At 38.6% G+C, this 19,715-nt stretch overlaps 8 non-coding genes across 8 annotated transcripts; all 8 read right to left on the reverse strand.

Annotated features, from left to right (window-relative positions):
• Positions 1-1,459: 1,459 nt before the first annotated feature.
• On the reverse strand, positions 1,460-1,542 carry TRNAL-CAG (transfer RNA leucine (anticodon CAG)). The gene has a single exon. It is a non-coding gene; the product is annotated as a tRNA-Leu (tRNA).
• A 1,535-nt stretch (positions 1,543-3,077) lies between these two features.
• On the reverse strand, positions 3,078-3,160 carry TRNAL-CAG (transfer RNA leucine (anticodon CAG)). Its single transcript has one exon. It is a non-coding gene; the product is annotated as a tRNA-Leu (tRNA).
• A 1,535-nt stretch (positions 3,161-4,695) lies between these two features.
• TRNAL-CAG (transfer RNA leucine (anticodon CAG)) lies at positions 4,696-4,778 on the reverse strand. Its single transcript has one exon. It is a non-coding gene; the product is annotated as a tRNA-Leu (tRNA).
• Positions 4,779-6,313: 1,535 nt separating this feature from the next.
• Positions 6,314-6,396, reverse strand: TRNAL-CAG (transfer RNA leucine (anticodon CAG)). The gene has a single exon. It is a non-coding gene; the product is annotated as a tRNA-Leu (tRNA).
• Positions 6,397-12,247: 5,851 nt separating this feature from the next.
• On the reverse strand, positions 12,248-12,330 carry TRNAL-CAG (transfer RNA leucine (anticodon CAG)). Its single transcript has one exon. It is a non-coding gene; the product is annotated as a tRNA-Leu (tRNA).
• A 1,535-nt stretch (positions 12,331-13,865) lies between these two features.
• TRNAL-CAG (transfer RNA leucine (anticodon CAG)) lies at positions 13,866-13,948 on the reverse strand. Its single transcript has one exon. It is a non-coding gene; the product is annotated as a tRNA-Leu (tRNA).
• A 1,535-nt stretch (positions 13,949-15,483) lies between these two features.
• On the reverse strand, positions 15,484-15,566 carry TRNAL-CAG (transfer RNA leucine (anticodon CAG)). The gene has a single exon. It is a non-coding gene; the product is annotated as a tRNA-Leu (tRNA).
• Positions 15,567-16,320: 754 nt separating this feature from the next.
• Positions 16,321-16,403, reverse strand: TRNAL-CAG (transfer RNA leucine (anticodon CAG)). The gene has a single exon. It is a non-coding gene; the product is annotated as a tRNA-Leu (tRNA).
• Positions 16,404-19,715: the final 3,312 nt, after the last annotated feature.

The raw sequence follows: 19,715 nt of genomic DNA on the forward strand, positions 1-19,715 counted from the left end.
TAGAAAGATTAGAACTGTTTCTTGTCCATTTCCATCATGTAGTTATTGGTTTATGATTAACAGTGCTGTAACAAAGAGGTCCTGAAGAACCCTTGTTCTTGCTTTAACCTGAAAATACAGAAAAACTACCCTGGGAGGTACCCAGCAGTAGTTTAGTGGAGTTCCATTCTCTATAACATTCACTCAAGTAAGCAGAGGAATCTGTATTGTCTTACATAGTTACTTAAATATGAAATAGAAAATAGAAAGATTAGTACTGTTTCTTGTCCATTTCCATCATGTAGTTATTGGTTTATGATTAACAGTGCTGTAAAAAAGAGGTCCTGAAGAACCCTTGTTCTTGCTTTAACCTGAAAATACAGAAAAACTACCCTGGGAGGTACCCAGCAGTAGTTTAGTGGAGTTCCATTCTCTATAACATTCACTCAAGTAAGCAGAGGAATCGGTATTGTCTTACATAGTTTACTTAAATATGAGTATTCAAAAGTGGGATTTAAATCCACGCCTTCACGAGAGACTGCTCGGTCATCCTATCCTACACAAATAAGAAAACTTTCAAGATTGGATGCCAAGCCAGTCATCTGAAGAGTCTAACATTTTGGGGCGTGTTTAATAAAAGTTGTATTGTCAGAAGTGGGATTTGAACCCACGCCTCCAGGGCAGACTGCGACCTGAACGCAGTGCCTTAGACCGCTCGGCCATCCTGACTTATAGAAAAGCCAAGCCTTTCAGAAATGGAAGAAAAAACCGTCATGTTAAGGGTCCAGTTTTTGGGAATTTAAAATAGAAAGATTAGAACTGTTTCTTGTCCATTTCCATCATGTAGTTATTGGTTTATGATTAACAGTGCTGTAACAAAGAGGTCCTGAAGAACCCTTGTTCTTGTTTTAACCTGAAAATACAGAAAAACTACCCTGGGAGGTACCCAGCAGTAGTTTAGTGGAGTTCCATTCTCTATAACATTCACTCAAGTAAGCAGAGGAATCTGTATTGTCTTACATAGTTACTTAAATATGAAATAGAAAATAGAAAGATTAGTACTGTTTCTTGTCCATTTCCATCATGTAGTTATTGGTTTATGATTAATGCTGTAAAAAAGAGGTCCTGAAGAACCCTTGTTCTTGCTTTAACCTGAAAATACAGAAAAACTACCCTGGGAGGTACCCAGCAGTAGTTTAGTGGAGTTCCATTCTCTATAACATTCACTCAAGTAAGCAGAGGAATCGGTATTGTCTTACATAGTTTACTTAAATATGAGTATTCAAAAGTGGGATTTAAATCCACGCCTTCACGAGAGACTGCTCGGTCATCCTATCCTACACAAATAAGAAAACTTTCAAGATTGGATGCCAAGCCAGTCATCTGAAGAGTCTAACATTTTGGGGCGTGTTTTGGCATAGTGGGTTTTTTCACTAGCGCTGTCGGAATGACATTGCAGTGTGTTTAATAAAAGTTGTATTGTCAGAAGTGGGATTTGAACCCACGCCTCCAGGGGAGACTGCGACCTGAACGCAGCGCCTTAGACCGCTCGGCCATCCTGACTTATAGAAAAGCCAAGCCTTTCAGAAATGGAACAAAAAACCGTCATGTTAAGGGTCCAGTTTTTGGGAATTTAAAATAGAAAGATTAGAACTGTTTCTTGTCCATTTCCATCATGTAGTTATTGGTTTATGATTAACAGTGCTGTAACAAAGAGGTCCTGAAGAACCCTTGTTCTTGCTTTAACCTGAAAATACAGAAAAACTACCCTGGGAGGTACCCAGCAGTAGTTTAGTGGAGTTCCATTCTCTATAACATTCACTCAAGTAAGCAGAGGAATCTGTATTGTCTTACATAGTTACTTAAATATGAAATAGAAAATAGAAAGATTAGTACTGTTTCTTGTCCATTTCCATCATGTAGTTATTGGTTTATGATTAACAGTGCTGTAAAAAAGAGGTCCTGAAGAACCCTTGTTCTTGCTTTAACCTGAAAATACAGAAAAACTACCCTGGGAGGAACCCAGCAGTAGTTTAGTGGAGTTCCATTCTCTATAACATTCACTCAAGTAAGCAGAGGAATCGGTATTGTCTTACATAGTTTACTTAAATATGAGTATTCAAAAGTGGGATTTAAATCCACGCCTTCACGAGAGACTGCTCGGTCATCCTATCCTACACAAATAAGAAAACTTTCAAGATTGGATGCCAAGCCAGTCATCTGAAGAGTCTAACATTTTGGGGCGTGTTTAATAAAAGTTGTATTGTCAGAAGTGGGATTTGAACCCACGCCTCCAGGGCAGACTGCGACCTGAACGCAGTGCCTTAGACCGCTCGGCCATCCTGACTTATAGAAAAGCCAAGCCTTTCAGAAATGGAAGAAAAAACCGTCATGTTAAGGGTCCAGTTTTTGGGAATTTAAAATAGAAAGATTAGAACTGTTTCTTGTCCATTTCCATCATGTAGTTATTGGTTTATGATTAACAGTGCTGTAACAAAGAGGTCCTGAAGAACCCTTGTTCTTGTTTTAACCTGAAAATACAGAAAAACTACCCTGGGAGGTACCCAGCAGTAGTTTAGTGGAGTTCCATTCTCTATAACATTCACTCAAGTAAGCAGAGGAATCTGTATTGTCTTACATAGTTACTTAAATATGAAATAGAAAATAGAAAGATTAGTACTGTTTCTTGTCCATTTCCATCATGTAGTTATTGGTTTATGATTAATGCTGTAAAAAAGAGGTCCTGAAGAACCCTTGTTCTTGCTTTAACCTGAAAATACAGAAAAACTACCCTGGGAGGTACCCAGCAGTAGTTTAGTGGAGTTCCATTCTCTATAACATTCACTCAAGTAAGCAGAGGAATCGGTATTGTCTTACATAGTTTACTTAAATATGAGTATTCAAAAGTGGGATTTAAATCCACGCCTTCACGAGAGACTGCTCGGTCATCCTATCCTACACAAATAAGAAAACTTTCAAGATTGGATGCCAAGCCAGTCATCTGAAGAGTCTAACATTTTGGGGCGTGTTTTGGCATAGTGGGTTTTTTCACTAGCGCTGTCGGAATGTCATTGCAGTGTGTTTAATAAAAGTTGTATTGTCAGAAGTGGGATTTGAACCCACGCCTCCAGGGGAGACTGCGACCTGAACGCAGCGCCTTAGACCGCTCGGCCATCCTGACTTATAGAAAAGCCAAGCCTTTCAGAAATGGAACAAAGAACCGTCATGTTAAGGGTCCAGTTTTTGGGAATTTAAAATAGAAAGATTAGAACTGTTTCTTGTCCATTTCCATCATGTAGTTATTGGTTTATGATTAACAGTGCTGTAACAAAGAGGTCCTGAAGAACCCTTGTTCTTGCTTTAACCTGAAAATACAGAAAAACTACCCTGGGAGGTACCCAGCAGTAGTTTAGTGGAGTTCCATTCTCTATAACATTCACTCAAGTAAGCAGAGGAATCTGTATTGTCTTACATAGTTACTTAAATATGAAATAGAAAATAGAAAGATTAGTACTGTTTCTTGTCCATTTCCATCATGTAGTTATTGGTTTATGATTAACAGTGCTGTAAAAAAGAGGTCCTGAAGAACCCTTGTTCTTGCTTTAACCTGAAAATACAGAAAAACTACCCTGGGAGGTACCCAGCAGTAGTTTAGTGGAGTTCCATTCTCTATAACATTCACTCAAGTAAGCAGAGGAATCGGTATTGTCTTACATAGTTTACTTAAATATGAGTATTCAAAAGTGGGATTTAAATCCACGCCTTCACGAGAGACTGCTCGGTCATCCTATCCTACACAAATAAGAAAACTTTCAAGATTGGATGCCAAGCCAGTCATCTGAAGAGTCTAACATTTTGGGGCGTGTTTAATAAAAGTTGTATTGTCAGAAGTGGGATTTGAACCCACGCCTCCAGGACAGACTGCGACCTGAACGCAGAGCCTTAGACCGCTCGGCCATCCTGACTTATAGAAAAGCCAAGCCTTTCAGAAATGGAAGAAAAAACCGTCATGTTAAGGGTCCAGTTTTTGGGAATTTAAAATAGAAAGATTAGAACTGTTTCTTGTCCATTTCCATCATGTAGTTATTGGTTTATGATTAACAGTGCTGTAACAAAGAGGTCCGGAAGAACCCTTGTTCTTGTTTTAACCTGAAAATACAGAAAAACTACCCTGGGAGGTACCCAGCAGTAGTTTAGTGGAGTTCCATTCTCTATAACATTCACTCAAGTAAGCAGAGGAATCTGTATTGTCTTACATAGTTACTTAAATATGAAATAGAAAATAGAAAGATTAGTACTGTTTCTTGTCCATTTCCATCATGTAGTTATTGGTTTATGATTAATGCTGTAAAAAAGAGGTCCTGAAGAACCCTTGTTCTTGCTTTAACCTGAAAATACAGAAAAACTACCCTGGGAGGTACCCAGCAGTAGTTTAGTGGAGTTCCATTCTCTATAACATTCACTCAAGTAAGCAGAGGAATCGGTATTGTCTTACATAGTTTACTTAAATATGAGTATTCAAAAGTGGGATTTAAATCCACGCCTTCACGAGAGACTGCTCGGTCATCCTATCCTACACAAATAAGAAAACTTTCAAGATTGGATGCCAAGCCAGTCATCTGAAGAGTCTAACATTTTGGGGCGTGTTTTGGCATAGTGGGTTTTTTCACTAGCGCTGTCGGAATGACATTGCAGTGTGTTTAATAAAAGTTGTATTGTCAGAAGTGGGATTTGAACCCACGCCTCCAGGGGAGACTGCGACCTGAACGCAGCGCCTTAGACCGCTCGGCCATCCTGACTTATAGAAAAGCCAAGCCTTTCAGAAATGGAACAAAGAACCGTCATGTTAAGGGTCCAGTTTTTGGGAATTTAAAATAGAAAGATTAGAACTGTTTCTTGTCCATTTCCATCATGTAGTTATTGGTTTATGATTAACAGTGCTGTAACAAAGAGGTCCTGAAGAACCCTTGTTCTTGCTTTAACCTGAAAATACAGAAAAACTACCCTGGGAGGTACCCAGCAGTAGTTTAGTGGAGTTCCATTCTCTATAACATTCACTCAAGTAAGCAGAGGAATCTGTATTGTCTTACATAGTTACTTAAATATGAAATAGAAAATAGAAAGATTAGTACTGTTTCTTGTCCATTTCCATCATGTAGTTATTGGTTTATGATTAACAGTGCTGTAAAAAAGAGGTCCTGAAGAACCCTTGTTCTTGCTTTAACCTGAAAATACAGAAAAACTACCCTGGGAGGTACCCAGCAGTAGTTTAGTGGAGTTCCATTCTCTATAACATTCACTCAAGTAAGCAGAGGAATCGGTATTGTCTTACATAGTTTACTTAAATATGAGTATTCAAAAGTGGGATTTAAATCCACGCCTTCACGAGAGACTGCTCGGTCATCCTATCCTACACAAATAAGAAAACTTTCAAGATTGGATGCCAAGCCAGTCATCTGAAGAGTCTAACATTTTGGGGCGTGTTTAATAAAAGTTGTATTGTCAGAAGTGGGATTTGAACCCACGCCTCCAGGACAGACTGCGACCTGAACGCAGTGCCTTAGACCGCTCGGCCATCCTGACTTATAGAAAAGCCAAGCCTTTCAGAAATGGAAGAAAAAACCGTCATGTTAAGGGTCCAGTTTTTGGGAATTTAAAATAGAAAGATTAGAACTGTTTCTTGTCCATTTCCATCATGTAGTTATTGGTTTATGATTAACAGTGCTGTAACAAAGAGGTCCTGAAGAACCCTTGTTCTTGTTTTAACCTGAAAATACAGAAAAACTACCCTGGGAGGTACCCAGCAGTAGTTTAGTGGAGTTCCATTCTCTATAACATTCACTCAAGTAAGCAGAGGAATCTGTATTGTCTTACATAGTTACTTAAATATGAAATAGAAAATAGAAAGATTAGTACTGTTTCTTGTCCATTTCCATCATGTAGTTATTGGTTTATGATTAATGCTGTAAAAAAGAGGTCCTGAAGAACCCTTGTTCTTGCTTTAACCTGAAAATACAGAAAAACTACCCTGGGAGGTACCCAGCAGTAGTTTAGTGGAGTTCCATTCTCTATAACATTCACTCAAGTAAGCAGAGGAATCGGTATTGTCTTACATAGTTTACTTAAATATGAGTATTCAAAAGTGGGATTTAAATCCACGCCTTCACGAGAGACTGCTCGGTCATCCTATCCTACACAAATAAGAAAACTTTCAAGATTGGATGCCAAGCCAGTCATCTGAAGAGTCTAACATTTTGGGGCGTGTTTTGGCATAGTGGGTTTTTTCACTAGCGCTGTCGGAATGACATTGCAGTGTGTTTAATAAAAGTTGTATTGTCAGAAGTGGGATTTGAACCCACGCCTCCAGGGGAGACTGCGACCTGAACGCAGCGCCTTAGACCGCTCGGCCATCCTGACTTATAGAAAAGCCAAGCCTTTCAGAAATGGAACAAAAAACCGTCATGTTAAGGGTCCAGTTTTTGGGAATTTAAAATAGAAAGATTAGAACTGTTTCTTGTCCATTTCCATCATGTAGTTATTGGTTTATGATTAACAGTGCTGTAACAAAGAGGTCCTGAAGAACCCTTGTTCTTGCTTTAACCTGAAAATACAGAAAAACTACCCTGGGAGGTACCCAGCAGTAGTTTAGTGGAGTTCCATTCTCTATAACATTCACTCAAGTAAGCAGAGGAATCTGTATTGTCTTACATAGTTACTTAAATATGAAATAGAAAATAGAAAGATTAGTACTGTTTCTTGTCCATTTCCATCATGTAGTTATTGGTTTATGATTAATGCTGTAAAAAAGAGGTCCTGAAGAACCCTTGTTCTTGCTTTAACCTGAAAATACAGAAAAACTACCCTGGGAGGTACCCAGCAGTAGTTTAGTGGAGTTCCATTCTCTATAACATTCACTCAAGTAAGCAGAGGAATCTGTATTGTCTTACATAGTTACTTAAATATGAAATAGAAAATAGAAAGATTAGTACTGTTTCTTGTCCATTTCCATCATGTAGTTATTGGTTTATGATTAATGCTGTAAAAAAGAGGTCCTGAAGAACCCTTGTTCTTGCTTTAACCTGAAAATACAGAAAAACTACCCTGGGAGGTACCCAGCAGTAGTTTAGTGGAGTTCCATTCTCTATAACATTCACTCAAGTAAGCAGAGGAATCGGTATTGTCTTACATAGTTTACTTAAATATGAGTATTCAAAAGTGGGATTTAAATCCACGCCTTCACGAGAGACTGCTCGGTCATCCTATCCTACACAAATAAGAAAACTTTCAAGATTGGATGCCAAGCCAGTCATCTGAAGAGTCTAACATTTTGGGGCGTGTTTAATAAAAGTTGTATTGTCAGAAGTGGGATTTGAACCCACGCCTCCAGGGCAGACTGCGACCTGAACGCAGTGCCTTAGACCGCTCGGCCATCCTGACTTATAGAAAAGCCAAGCCTTTCAGAAATGGAAGAAAAAACCGTCATGTTAAGGGTCCAGTTTTTGGGAATTTAAAATAGAAAGATTAGAACTGTTTCTTGTCCATTTCCATCATGTAGTTATTGGTTTATGATTAACAGTGCTGTAACAAAGAGGTCCTGAAGAACCCTTGTTCTTGTTTTAACCTGAAAATACAGAAAAACTACCCTGGGAGGTACCCAGCAGTAGTTTAGTGGAGTTCCATTCTCTATAACATTCACTCAAGTAAGCAGAGGAATCTGTATTGTCTTACATAGTTACTTAAATATGAAATAGAAAATAGAAAGATTAGTACTGTTTCTTGTCCATTTCCATCATGTAGTTATTGGTTTATGATTAATGCTGTAAAAAAGAGGTCCTGAAGAACCCTTGTTCTTGCTTTAACCTGAAAATACAGAAAAACTACCCTGGGAGGTACCCAGCAGTAGTTTAGTGGAGTTCCATTCTCTATAACATTCACTCAAGTAAGCAGAGGAATCTGTATTGTCTTACATAGTTACTTAAATATGAAATAGAAAATAGAAAGATTAGTACTGTTTCTTGTCCATTTCCATCATGTAGTTATTGGTTTATGATTAATGCTGTAAAAAAGAGGTCCTGAAGAACCCTTGTTCTTGCTTTAACCTGAAAATACAGAAAAACTACCCTGGGAGGTACCCAGCAGTAGTTTAGTGGAGTTCCATTCTCTATAACATTCACTCAAGTAAGCAGAGGAATCGGTATTGTCTTACATAGTTTACTTAAATATGAGTATTCAAAAGTGGGATTTAAATCCACGCCTTCACGAGAGACTGCTCGGTCATCCTATCCTACACAAATAAGAAAACTTTCAAGATTGGATGCCAAGCCAGTCATCTGAAGAGTCTAACATTTTGGGGCGTGTTTAATAAAAGTTGTATTGTCAGAAGTGGGATTTGAACCCACGCCTCCAGGGCAGACTGCGACCTGAACGCAGTGCCTTAGACCGCTCGGCCATCCTGACTTATAGAAAAGCCAAGCCTTTCAGAAATGGAAGAAAAAACCGTCATGTTAAGGGTCCAGTTTTTGGGAATTTAAAATAGAAAGATTAGAACTGTTTCTTGTCCATTTCCATCATGTAGTTATTGGTTTATGATTAACAGTGCTGTAACAAAGAGGTCCTGAAGAACCCTTGTTCTTGTTTTAACCTGAAAATACAGAAAAACTACCCTGGGAGGTACCCAGCAGTAGTTTAGTGGAGTTCCATTCTCTATAACATTCACTCAAGTAAGCAGAGGAATCTGTATTGTCTTACATAGTTACTTAAATATGAAATAGAAAATAGAAAGATTAGTACTGTTTCTTGTCCATTTCCATCATGTAGTTATTGGTTTATGATTAATGCTGTAAAAAAGAGGTCCTGAAGAACCCTTGTTCTTGCTTTAACCTGAAAATACAGAAAAACTACCCTGGGAGGTACCCAGCAGTAGTTTAGTGGAGTTCCATTCTCTATAACATTCACTCAAGTAAGCAGAGGAATCTGTATTGTCTTACATAGTTACTTAAATATGAAATAGAAAATAGAAAGATTAGTACTGTTTCTTGTCCATTTCCATCATGTAGTTATTGGTTTATGATTAATGCTGTAAAAAAGAGGTCCTGAAGAACCCTTGTTCTTGCTTTAACCTGAAAATACAGAAAAACTACCCTGGGAGGTACCCAGCAGTAGTTTAGTGGAGTTCCATTCTCTATAACATTCACTCAAGTAAGCAGAGGAATCGGTATTGTCTTACATAGTTTACTTAAATATGAGTATTCAAAAGTGGGATTTAAATCCACGCCTTCACGAGAGACTGCTCGGTCATCCTATCCTACACAAATAAGAAAACTTTCAAGATTGGATGCCAAGCCAGTCATCTGAAGAGTCTAACATTTTGGGGCGTGTTTAATAAAAGTTGTATTGTCAGAAGTGGGATTTGAACCCACGCCTCCAGGGCAGACTGCGACCTGAACGCAGTGCCTTAGACCGCTCGGCCATCCTGACTTATAGAAAAGCCAAGCCTTTCAGAAATGGAAGAAAAAACCGTCATGTTAAGGGTCCAGTTTTTGGGAATTTAAAATAGAAAGATTAGAACTGTTTCTTGTCCATTTCCATCATGTAGTTATTGGTTTATGATTAACAGTGCTGTAACAAAGAGGTCCTGAAGAACCCTTGTTCTTGTTTTAACCTGAAAATACAGAAAAACTACCCTGGGAGGTACCCAGCAGTAGTTTAGTGGAGTTCCATTCTCTATAACATTCACTCAAGTAAGCAGAGGAATCTGTATTGTCTTACATAGTTACTTAAATATGAAATAGAAAATAGAAAGATTAGTACTGTTTCTTGTCCATTTCCATCATGTAGTTATTGGTTTATGATTAATGCTGTAAAAAAGAGGTCCTGAAGAACCCTTGTTCTTGCTTTAACCTGAAAATACAGAAAAACTACCCTGGGAGGTACCCAGCAGTAGTTTAGTGGAGTTCCATTCTCTATAACATTCACTCAAGTAAGCAGAGGAATCTGTATTGTCTTACATAGTTACTTAAATATGAAATAGAAAATAGAAAGATTAGTACTGTTTCTTGTCCATTTCCATCATGTAGTTATTGGTTTATGATTAATGCTGTAAAAAAGAGGTCCTGAAGAACCCTTGTTCTTGCTTTAACCTGAAAATACAGAAAAACTACCCTGGGAGGTACCCAGCAGTAGTTTAGTGGAGTTCCATTCTCTATAACATTCACTCAAGTAAGCAGAGGAATCGGTATTGTCTTACATAGTTTACTTAAATATGAGTATTCAAAAGTGGGATTTAAATCCACGCCTTCACGAGAGACTGCTCGGTCATCCTATCCTACACAAATAAGAAAACTTTCAAGATTGGATGCCAAGCCAGTCATCTGAAGAGTCTAACATTTTGGGGCGTGTTTAATAAAAGTTGTATTGTCAGAAGTGGGATTTGAACCCACGCCTCCAGGGCAGACTGCGACCTGAACGCAGTGCCTTAGACCGCTCGGCCATCCTGACTTATAGAAAAGCCAAGCCTTTCAGAAATGGAAGAAAAAACCGTCATGTTAAGGGTCCAGTTTTTGGGAATTTAAAATAGAAAGATTAGAACTGTTTCTTGTCCATTTCCATCATGTAGTTATTGGTTTATGATTAACAGTGCTGTAACAAAGAGGTCCTGAAGAACCCTTGTTCTTGTTTTAACCTGAAAATACAGAAAAACTACCCTGGGAGGTACCCAGCAGTAGTTTAGTGGAGTTCCATTCTCTATAACATTCACTCAAGTAAGCAGAGGAATCTGTATTGTCTTACATAGTTACTTAAATATGAAATAGAAAATAGAAAGATTAGTACTGTTTCTTGTCCATTTCCATCATGTAGTTATTGGTTTATGATTAATGCTGTAAAAAAGAGGTCCTGAAGAACCCTTGTTCTTGCTTTAACCTGAAAATACAGAAAAACTACCCTGGGAGGTACCCAGCAGTAGTTTAGTGGAGTTCCATTCTCTATAACATTCACTCAAGTAAGCAGAGGAATCTGTATTGTCTTACATAGTTACTTAAATATGAAATAGAAAATAGAAAGATTAGTACTGTTTCTTGTCCATTTCCATCATGTAGTTATTGGTTTATGATTAATGCTGTAAAAAAGAGGTCCTGAAGAACCCTTGTTCTTGCTTTAACCTGAAAATACAGAAAAACTACCCTGGGAGGTACCCAGCAGTAGTTTAGTGGAGTTCCATTCTCTATAACATTCACTCAAGTAAGCAGAGGAATCGGTATTGTCTTACATAGTTTACTTAAATATGAGTATTCAAAAGTGGGATTTAAATCCACGCCTTCACGAGAGACTGCTCGGTCATCCTATCCTACACAAATAAGAAAACTTTCAAGATTGGATGCCAAGCCAGTCATCTGAAGAGTCTAACATTTTGGGGCGTGTTTAATAAAAGTTGTATTGTCAGAAGTGGGATTTGAACCCACGCCTCCAGGGCAGACTGCGACCTGAACGCAGTGCCTTAGACCGCTCGGCCATCCTGACTTATAGAAAAGCCAAGCCTTTCAGAAATGGAAGAAAAAACCGTCATGTTAAGGGTCCAGTTTTTGGGAATTTAAAATAGAAAGATTAGAACTGTTTCTTGTCCATTTCCATCATGTAGTTATTGGTTTATGATTAACAGTGCTGTAACAAAGAGGTCCTGAAGAACCCTTGTTCTTGTTTTAACCTGAAAATACAGAAAAACTACCCTGGGAGGTACCCAGCAGTAGTTTAGTGGAGTTCCATTCTCTATAACATTCACTCAAGTAAGCAGAGGAATCTGTATTGTCTTACATAGTTACTTAAATATGAAATAGAAAATAGAAAGATTAGTACTGTTTCTTGTCCATTTCCATCATGTAGTTATTGGTTTATGATTAATGCTGTAAAAAAGAGGTCCTGAAGAACCCTTGTTCTTGCTTTAACCTGAAAATACAGAAAAACTACCCTGGGAGGTACCCAGCAGTAGTTTAGTGGAGTTCCATTCTCTATAACATTCACTCAAGTAAGCAGAGGAATCGGTATTGTCTTACATAGTTTACTTAAATATGAGTATTCAAAAGTGGGATTTAAATCCACGCCTTCACGAGAGACTGCTCGGTCATCCTATCCTACACAAATAAGAAAACTTTCAAGATTGGATGCCAAGCCAGTCATCTGAAGAGTCTAACATTTTGGGGCGTGTTTTGGCATAGTGGGTTTTTTCACTAGCGCTGTCGGAATGACATTGCAGTGTGTTTAATAAAAGTTGTATTGTCAGAAGTGGGATTTGAACCCACGCCTCCAGGGGAGACTGCGACCTGAACGCAGCGCCTTAGACCGCTCGGCCATCCTGACTTATAGAAAAGCCAAGCCTTTCAGAAATGGAACAAAGAACCGTCATGTTAAGGGTCCAGTTTTTGGGAATTTAAAATAGAAAGATTAGAACTGTTTCTTGTCCATTTCCATCATGTAGTTATTGGTTTATGATTAACAGTGCTGTAACAAAGAGGTCCTGAAGAACCCTTGTTCTTGCTTTAACCTGAAAATACAGAAAAACTACCCTGGGAGGTACCCAGCAGTAGTTTAGTGGAGTTCCATTCTCTATAACATTCACTCAAGTAAGCAGAGGAATCTGTATTGTCTTACATAGTTACTTAAATATGAAATAGAAAATAGAAAGATTAGTACTGTTTCTTGTCCATTTCCATCATGTAGTTATTGGTTTATGATTAACAGTGCTGTAAAAAAGAGGTCCTGAAGAACCCTTGTTCTTGCTTTAACCTGAAAATACAGAAAAACTACCCTGGGAGGTACCCAGCAGTAGTTTAGTGGAGTTCCATTCTCTATAACATTCACTCAAGTAAGCAGAGGAATCGGTATTGTCTTACATAGTTTACTTAAATATGAGTATTCAAAAGTGGGATTTAAATCCACGCCTTCACGAGAGACTGCTCGGTCATCCTATCCTACACAAATAAGAAAACTTTCAAGATTGGATGCCAAGCCAGTCATCTGAAGAGTCTAACATTTTGGGGCGTGTTTAATAAAAGTTGTATTGTCAGAAGTGGGATTTGAACCCACGCCTCCAGGACAGACTGCGACCTGAACGCAGTGCCTTAGACCGCTCGGCCATCCTGACTTATAGAAAAGCCAAGCCTTTCAGAAATGGAAGAAAAAACCGTCATGTTAAGGGTCCAGTTTTTGGGAATTTAAAATAGAAAGATTAGAACTGTTTCTTGTCCATTTCCATCATGTAGTTATTGGTTTATGATTAACAGTGCTGTAACAAAGAGGTCCTGAAGAACCCTTGTTCTTGTTTTAACCTGAAAATACAGAAAAACTACCCTGGGAGGTACCCAGCAGTAGTTTAGTGGAGTTCCATTCTCTATAACATTCACTCAAGTAAGCAGAGGAATCTGTATTGTCTTACATAGTTACTTAAATATGAAATAGAAAATAGAAAGATTAGTACTGTTTCTTGTCCATTTCCATCATGTAGTTATTGGTTTATGATTAATGCTGTAAAAAAGAGGTCCTGAAGAACCCTTGTTCTTGCTTTAACCTGAAAATACAGAAAAACTACCCTGGGAGGTACCCAGCAGTAGTTTAGTGGAGTTCCATTCTCTATAACATTCACTCAAGTAAGCAGAGGAATCGGTATTGTCTTACATAGTTTACTTAAATATGAGTATTCAAAAGTGGGATTTAAATCCACGCCTTCACGAGAGACTGCTCGGTCATCCTATCCTACACAAATAAGAAAACTTTCAAGATTGGATGCCAAGCCAGTCATCTGAAGAGTCTAACATTTTGGGGCGTGTTTTGGCATAGTGGGTTTTTTCACTAGCGCTGTCGGAATGACATTGCAGTGTGTTTAATAAAAGTTGTATTGTCAGAAGTGGGATTTGAACCCACGCCTCCAGGGGAGACTGCGACCTGAACGCAGCGCCTTAGACCGCTCGGCCATCCTGACTTATAGAAAAGCCAAGCCTTTCAGAAATGGAACAAAAAACCGTCATGTTAAGGGTCCAGTTTTTGGGAATTTAAAATAGAAAGATTAGAACTGTTTCTTGTCCATTTCCATCATGTAGTTATTGGTTTATGATTAACAGTGCTGTAACAAAGAGGTCCTGAAGAACCCTTGTTCTTGCTTTAACCTGAAAATACAGAAAAACTACCCTGGGAGGTACCCAGCAGTAGTTTAGTGGAGTTCCATTCTCTATAACATTCACTCAAGTAAGCAGAGGAATCTGTATTGTCTTACATAGTTACTTAAATATGAAATAGAAAATAGAAAGATTAGTACTGTTTCTTGTCCATTTCCATCATGTAGTTATTGGTTTATGATTAACAGTGCTGTAAAAAAGAGGTCCTGAAGAACCCTTGTTCTTGCTTTAACCTGAAAATACAGAAAAACTACCCTGGGAGGAACCCAGCAGTAGTTTAGTGGAGTTCCATTCTCTATAACATTCACTCAAGTAAGCAGAGGAATCGGTATTGTCTTACATAGTTTACTTAAATATGAGTATTCAAAAGTGGGATTTAAATCCACGCCTTCACGAGAGACTGCTCGGTCATCCTATCCTACACAAATAAGAAAACTTTCAAGATTGGATGCCAAGCCAGTCATCTGAAGAGTCTAACATTTTGGGGCATGTTTAATAAAAGTTGTATTGTCAGAAGTGGGATTTGAACCCACGCCTCCAGGGCAGACTGCGACCTGAACGCAGTGCCTTAGACCGCTCGGCCATCCTGACTTATAGAAAAGCCAAGCCTTTCAGAAATGGAAGAAAAAACCGTCATGTTAAGGGTCCAGTTTTTGGGAATTTAAAATAGAAAGATTAGAACTGTTTCTTGTCCATTTCCATCATGTAGTTATTGGTTTATGATTAACAGTGCTGTAACAAAGAGGTCCTGAAGAACCCTTGTTCTTGTTTTAACCTGAAAATACAGAAAAACTACCCTGGGAGGTACCCAGCAGTAGTTTAGTGGAGTTCCATTCTCTATAACATTCACTCAAGTAAGCAGAGGAATCTGTATTGTCTTACATAGTTACTTAAATATGAAATAGAAAATAGAAAGATTAGTACTGTTTCTTGTCCATTTCCATCATGTAGTTATTGGTTTATGATTAATGCTGTAAAAAAGAGGTCCTGAAGAACCCTTGTTCTTGCTTTAACCTGAAAATACAGAAAAACTACCCTGGGAGGTACCCAGCAGTAGTTTAGTGGAGTTCCATTCTCTATAACATTCACTCAAGTAAGCAGAGGAATCGGTATTGTCTTACATAGTTTACTTAAATATGAGTATTCAAAAGTGGGATTTAAATCCACGCCTTCACGAGAGACTGCTCGGTCATCCTATCCTACACAAATAAGAAAACTTTCAAGATTGGATGCCAAGCCAGTCATCTGAAGAGTCTAACATTTTGGGGCGTGTTTTGGCATAGTGGGTTTTTTCACTAGCGCTGTCGGAATGACATTGCAGTGTGTTTAATAAAAGTTGTATTGTCAGAAGTGGGATTTGAACCCACACCTCCAGGGGAGACTGCGACCTGAACGCAGCGCCTTAGACCGCTCGGCCATCCTGACTTATAGAAAAGCCAAGCCTTTCAGAAATGGAACAAAGAACCGTCATGTTAAGGGTCCAGTTTTTGGGAATTTAAAATAGAAAGATTAGAACTGTTTCTTGTCCATTTCCATCATGTAGTTATTGGTTTATGATTAACAGTGCTGTAACAAAGAGGTCCTGAAGAACCCTTGTTCTTGCTTTAACCTGAAAATACAGAAAAACTACCCTGGGAGGTACCCAGCAGTAGTTTAGTGGAGTTCCATTCTCTATAACATTCACTCAAGTAAGCAGAGGAATCTGTATTGTCTTACATAGTTACTTAAATATGAAATAGAAAATAGAAAGATTAGTACTGTTTCTTGTCCATTTCCATCATGTAGTTATTGGTTTATGATTAACAGTGCTGTAAAAAAGAGGTCCTGAAGAACCCTTGTTCTTGCTTTAACCTGAAAATACAGAAAAACTACCCTGGGAGGTACCCAGCAGTAGTTTAGTGGAGTTCCATTCTCTATAACATTCACTCAAGTAAGCAGAGGAATCGGTATTGTCTTACATAGTTTACTTAAATATGAGTATTCAAAAGTGGGATTTAAATCCACGCCTTCACGAGAGACTGCTCGGTCATCCTATCCTACACAAATAAGAAAACTTTCAAGATTGGATGCCAAGCCAGTCATCTGAAGAGTCTAACATTTTGGGGCGTGTTTTGGCATAGTGGGTTTTTTCACTAGCGCTGTCGGAATGACATTGCAGTGTGTTTAATAAAAGTTGTATTGTCAGAAGTGGGATTTGAACCCACGCCTCCAGGGGAGACTGCGACCTGAACGCAGCGCCTTAGACCGCTCGGCCATCCTGACTTATAGAAAAGCCAAGCCTTTCAGAAATGGAAGAAAAAACCGTCATGTTAAGGGTCCAGTTTTTGGGAATTTAAAATAGAAAGATTAGAACTGTTTCTTGTCCATTTCCATCATGTAGTTATTGGTTTATGATTAACAGTGCTGTAACAAAGAGGTCCTGAAGAACCCTTGTTCTTGTTTTAACCTGAAAATACAGAAAAACTACCCTGGGAGGTACCCAGCAGTAGTTTAGTGGAGTTCCATTCTCTATAACATTCACTCAAGTAAGCAGAGGAATCTGTATTGTCTTACATAGTTACTTAAATATGAAATAGAAAATAGAAAGATTAGTACTGTTTCTTGTCCATTTCCATCATGTAGTTATTGGTTTATGATTAATGCTGTAAAAAAGAGGTCCTGAAGAACCCTTGTTCTTGCTTTAACCTGAAAATACAGAAAAACTACCCTGGGAGGTACCCAGCAGTAGTTTAGTGGAGTTCCATTCTCTATAACATTCACTCAAGTAAGCAGAGGAATCTGTATTGTCTTACATAGTTACTTAAATATGAAATAGAAAATAGAAAGATTAGTACTGTTTCTTGTCCATTTCCATCATGTAGTTATTGGTTTATGATTAATGCTGTAAAAAAGAGGTCCTGAAGAACCCTTGTTCTTGCTTTAACCTGAAAATACAGAAAAAACTACCCTGGGAGGTACCCAGCAGTAGTTTAGTGGAGTTCCATTCTCTATAACATTCACTCAAGTAAGCAGAGGAATCGGTATTGTCTTACATAGTTTACTTAAATATGAGTATTCAAAAGTAGGATTTAAATCTACGCCTTCACGAGAGACTGCTCGGTCATCCTATCCTACACAAATAAGAAAACTTTCAAGATTGGATGCCAAGCCAGTCATCTGAAGAGTCTAACATTTTGGGGCATGTTTTGGCATAGTGGGTTTTTTCACTAGCGCTGTCGGAATGACATTGCAGTGTGTTTAATAAAAGTTGTATTGTGAGAAGTGGGATTTGAACCCACGCCTCCAGGGGAGACTGCGACCTGAACGCAGCGCCTTAGACCGCTCGGCCATCCTGACTTATAGAAAAGCCAAGCCTTTCAGAAATGGAAGAAAAAACCGTCATGTTAAGGGTCCAGTTTTTGGGAATTTAAAATAGAAAGATTAGAACTGTTTCTTGTCCATTTCCATCATGTAGTTATTGGTTTATGATTAACAGTGCTGTAACAAAGAGGTCCTGAAGAACCCTTGTTCTTGCTTTAACCTGAAAATACAGAAAAACTACCCTGGGAGGTACCCAGCAGTAGTTTAGTGGAGTTCCATTCTCTATAACATTCACTCAAGTAAGCAGAGGAATCTGTATTGTCTTACATAGTTACTTAAATATGAAATAGAAAATAGAAAGATTAGTACTGTTTCTTGTCCATTTCCATCATGTAGTTATTGGTTTATGATTAACAGTGCTGTAAAAAAGAGGTCCTGAAGAACCCTTGTTCTTGCTTTAACCTGAAAATACAGAAAAACTACCCTGGGAGGTACCCAGCAGTAGTTTAGTGGAGTTCCATTCTCTATAACATTCACTCAAGTAAGCAGAGGAATCGGTATTGTCTTACATAGTTTACTTAAATATGAGTATTCAAAAGTAGGATTTAAATCCACACCTTCACGAGAGACTGCTCGGTCATCCTATCCTACACAAATAAGAAAACTTTCAAGATTGGATGCCAAGCCAGTCATCTGAAGAGTCTAACATTTTGGGGCGTGTTTTGGCATAGTGGGTTTTTTCACTAGCGCTGTCGGAATGACATTGCAGTGTGTTTAATAAAAGTTGTATTGTCAGAAGTGGGATTTGAACACACGCCTCCAGGGGAGACTGCAACCTGAACGCAGCGCCTTAGACCGCTCGGCCATCCTGACTTATAGAAAAGCCAAGCCTTTCAGAAATGGAACAAAAAACCGTCATGTTAAGGGTCCAGTTTTTGGGAATTTAAAATAGAAAGATTAGAACTGTTTCTTGTCCATTTCCATCATGTAGTTATTGGTTTATGATTAACAGTGCTGTAACAAAGAGGTCCTGAAGAACCCTTGTTCTTGCTTTAACCTGAAAATACAGAAAAACTACCCTGGGAGGTACCCAGCAGTAGTTTAGTGGAGTTCCATTCTCTATAACATTCACTCAAGTAAGCAGAGGAATCTGTATTGTCTTACATAGTTACTTAAATATGAAATAGAAAATAGAAAGATTAGTACTGTTTCTTGTCCATTTCCATCATGTAGTTATTGGTTTATGATTAACAGTGCTGTAAAAAAGAGGTCCTGAAGAACCCTTGTTCTTGCTTTAACCTGAAAATACAGAAAAACTACCCTGGGAGGTACCCAGCAGTAGTTTAGTGGAGTTCCATTCTCTATAACATTCACTCAAGTAAGCAGAGGAATCGGTATTGTCTTACATAGTTTACTTAAATATGAGTATTCAAAAGTGGGATTTAAATCCACGCCTTCACGAGAGACTGCTCGGTCATCCTATCCTACACAAATAAGAAAACTTTCAAGATTGGATGCCAAGCCAGTCATCTGAAGAGTCTAACATTTTGGGGCGTGTTTTGGCATAGTGGGTTTTTTCACTAGCGCTGTCGGAATGACATTGCAGTGTGTTTAATAAAAGTTGTATTGTCAGAAGTTGGATTTGAACCCACGCCTCCAGGGGAGACTGCGACCTGAACGCAGCGCCTTAAACCTCTCGGCCATCCTGACTTATAGAAAAGCCACGCCTTTCAGAAATGGAAGAAAAAAACGTCATGTTAAGGGTCCAGTTTTTGGGAATTTAAAATAGAAAGATTAGAACTGTTTCTTGTCCATTTCCATCATGTAGTTATTGGTTTATGATTAACAGTGCTGTAACAAAGAGGTCCTGAAGAACCCTTGTTCTTGCTTTAACCTGAAAATACAGAAAAACTACCCTGGGAGGCACCCAGCAGTAGTTTAGTGGAGTTCCATTCTCTATAACATTCACTCAAGTAAGCAGAGGAATCGGTATTGTCTTACATAGTTTACTTAAATATGAGTATTCAAAAGTAGGATTTAAATCTACGCCTTCACGAGAGACTGCTCGGTCATCCTATCCTACACAAATAAGAAAACTTTCAAGATTGGATGCCAAGCCAGTCATCTGAAGAGTCTAACATTTTGGGGCATGTTTTGGCATAGTGGGTTTTTTCACTAGCGCTGTCGGAATGACATTGCAGTGTGTTTAATAAAAGTTGTATTGTGAGAAGTGGGATTTGAACCCACGCCTCCAGGGGAGACTGCGACCTGAAC

This window comes from Rhinoderma darwinii, chromosome 3, assembly GCF_050947455.1.
Source record: "Rhinoderma darwinii isolate aRhiDar2 chromosome 3, aRhiDar2.hap1, whole genome shotgun sequence".
In the NCBI taxonomy this organism is placed as follows: domain Eukaryota; kingdom Metazoa; phylum Chordata; class Amphibia; order Anura; family Rhinodermatidae; genus Rhinoderma; species Rhinoderma darwinii.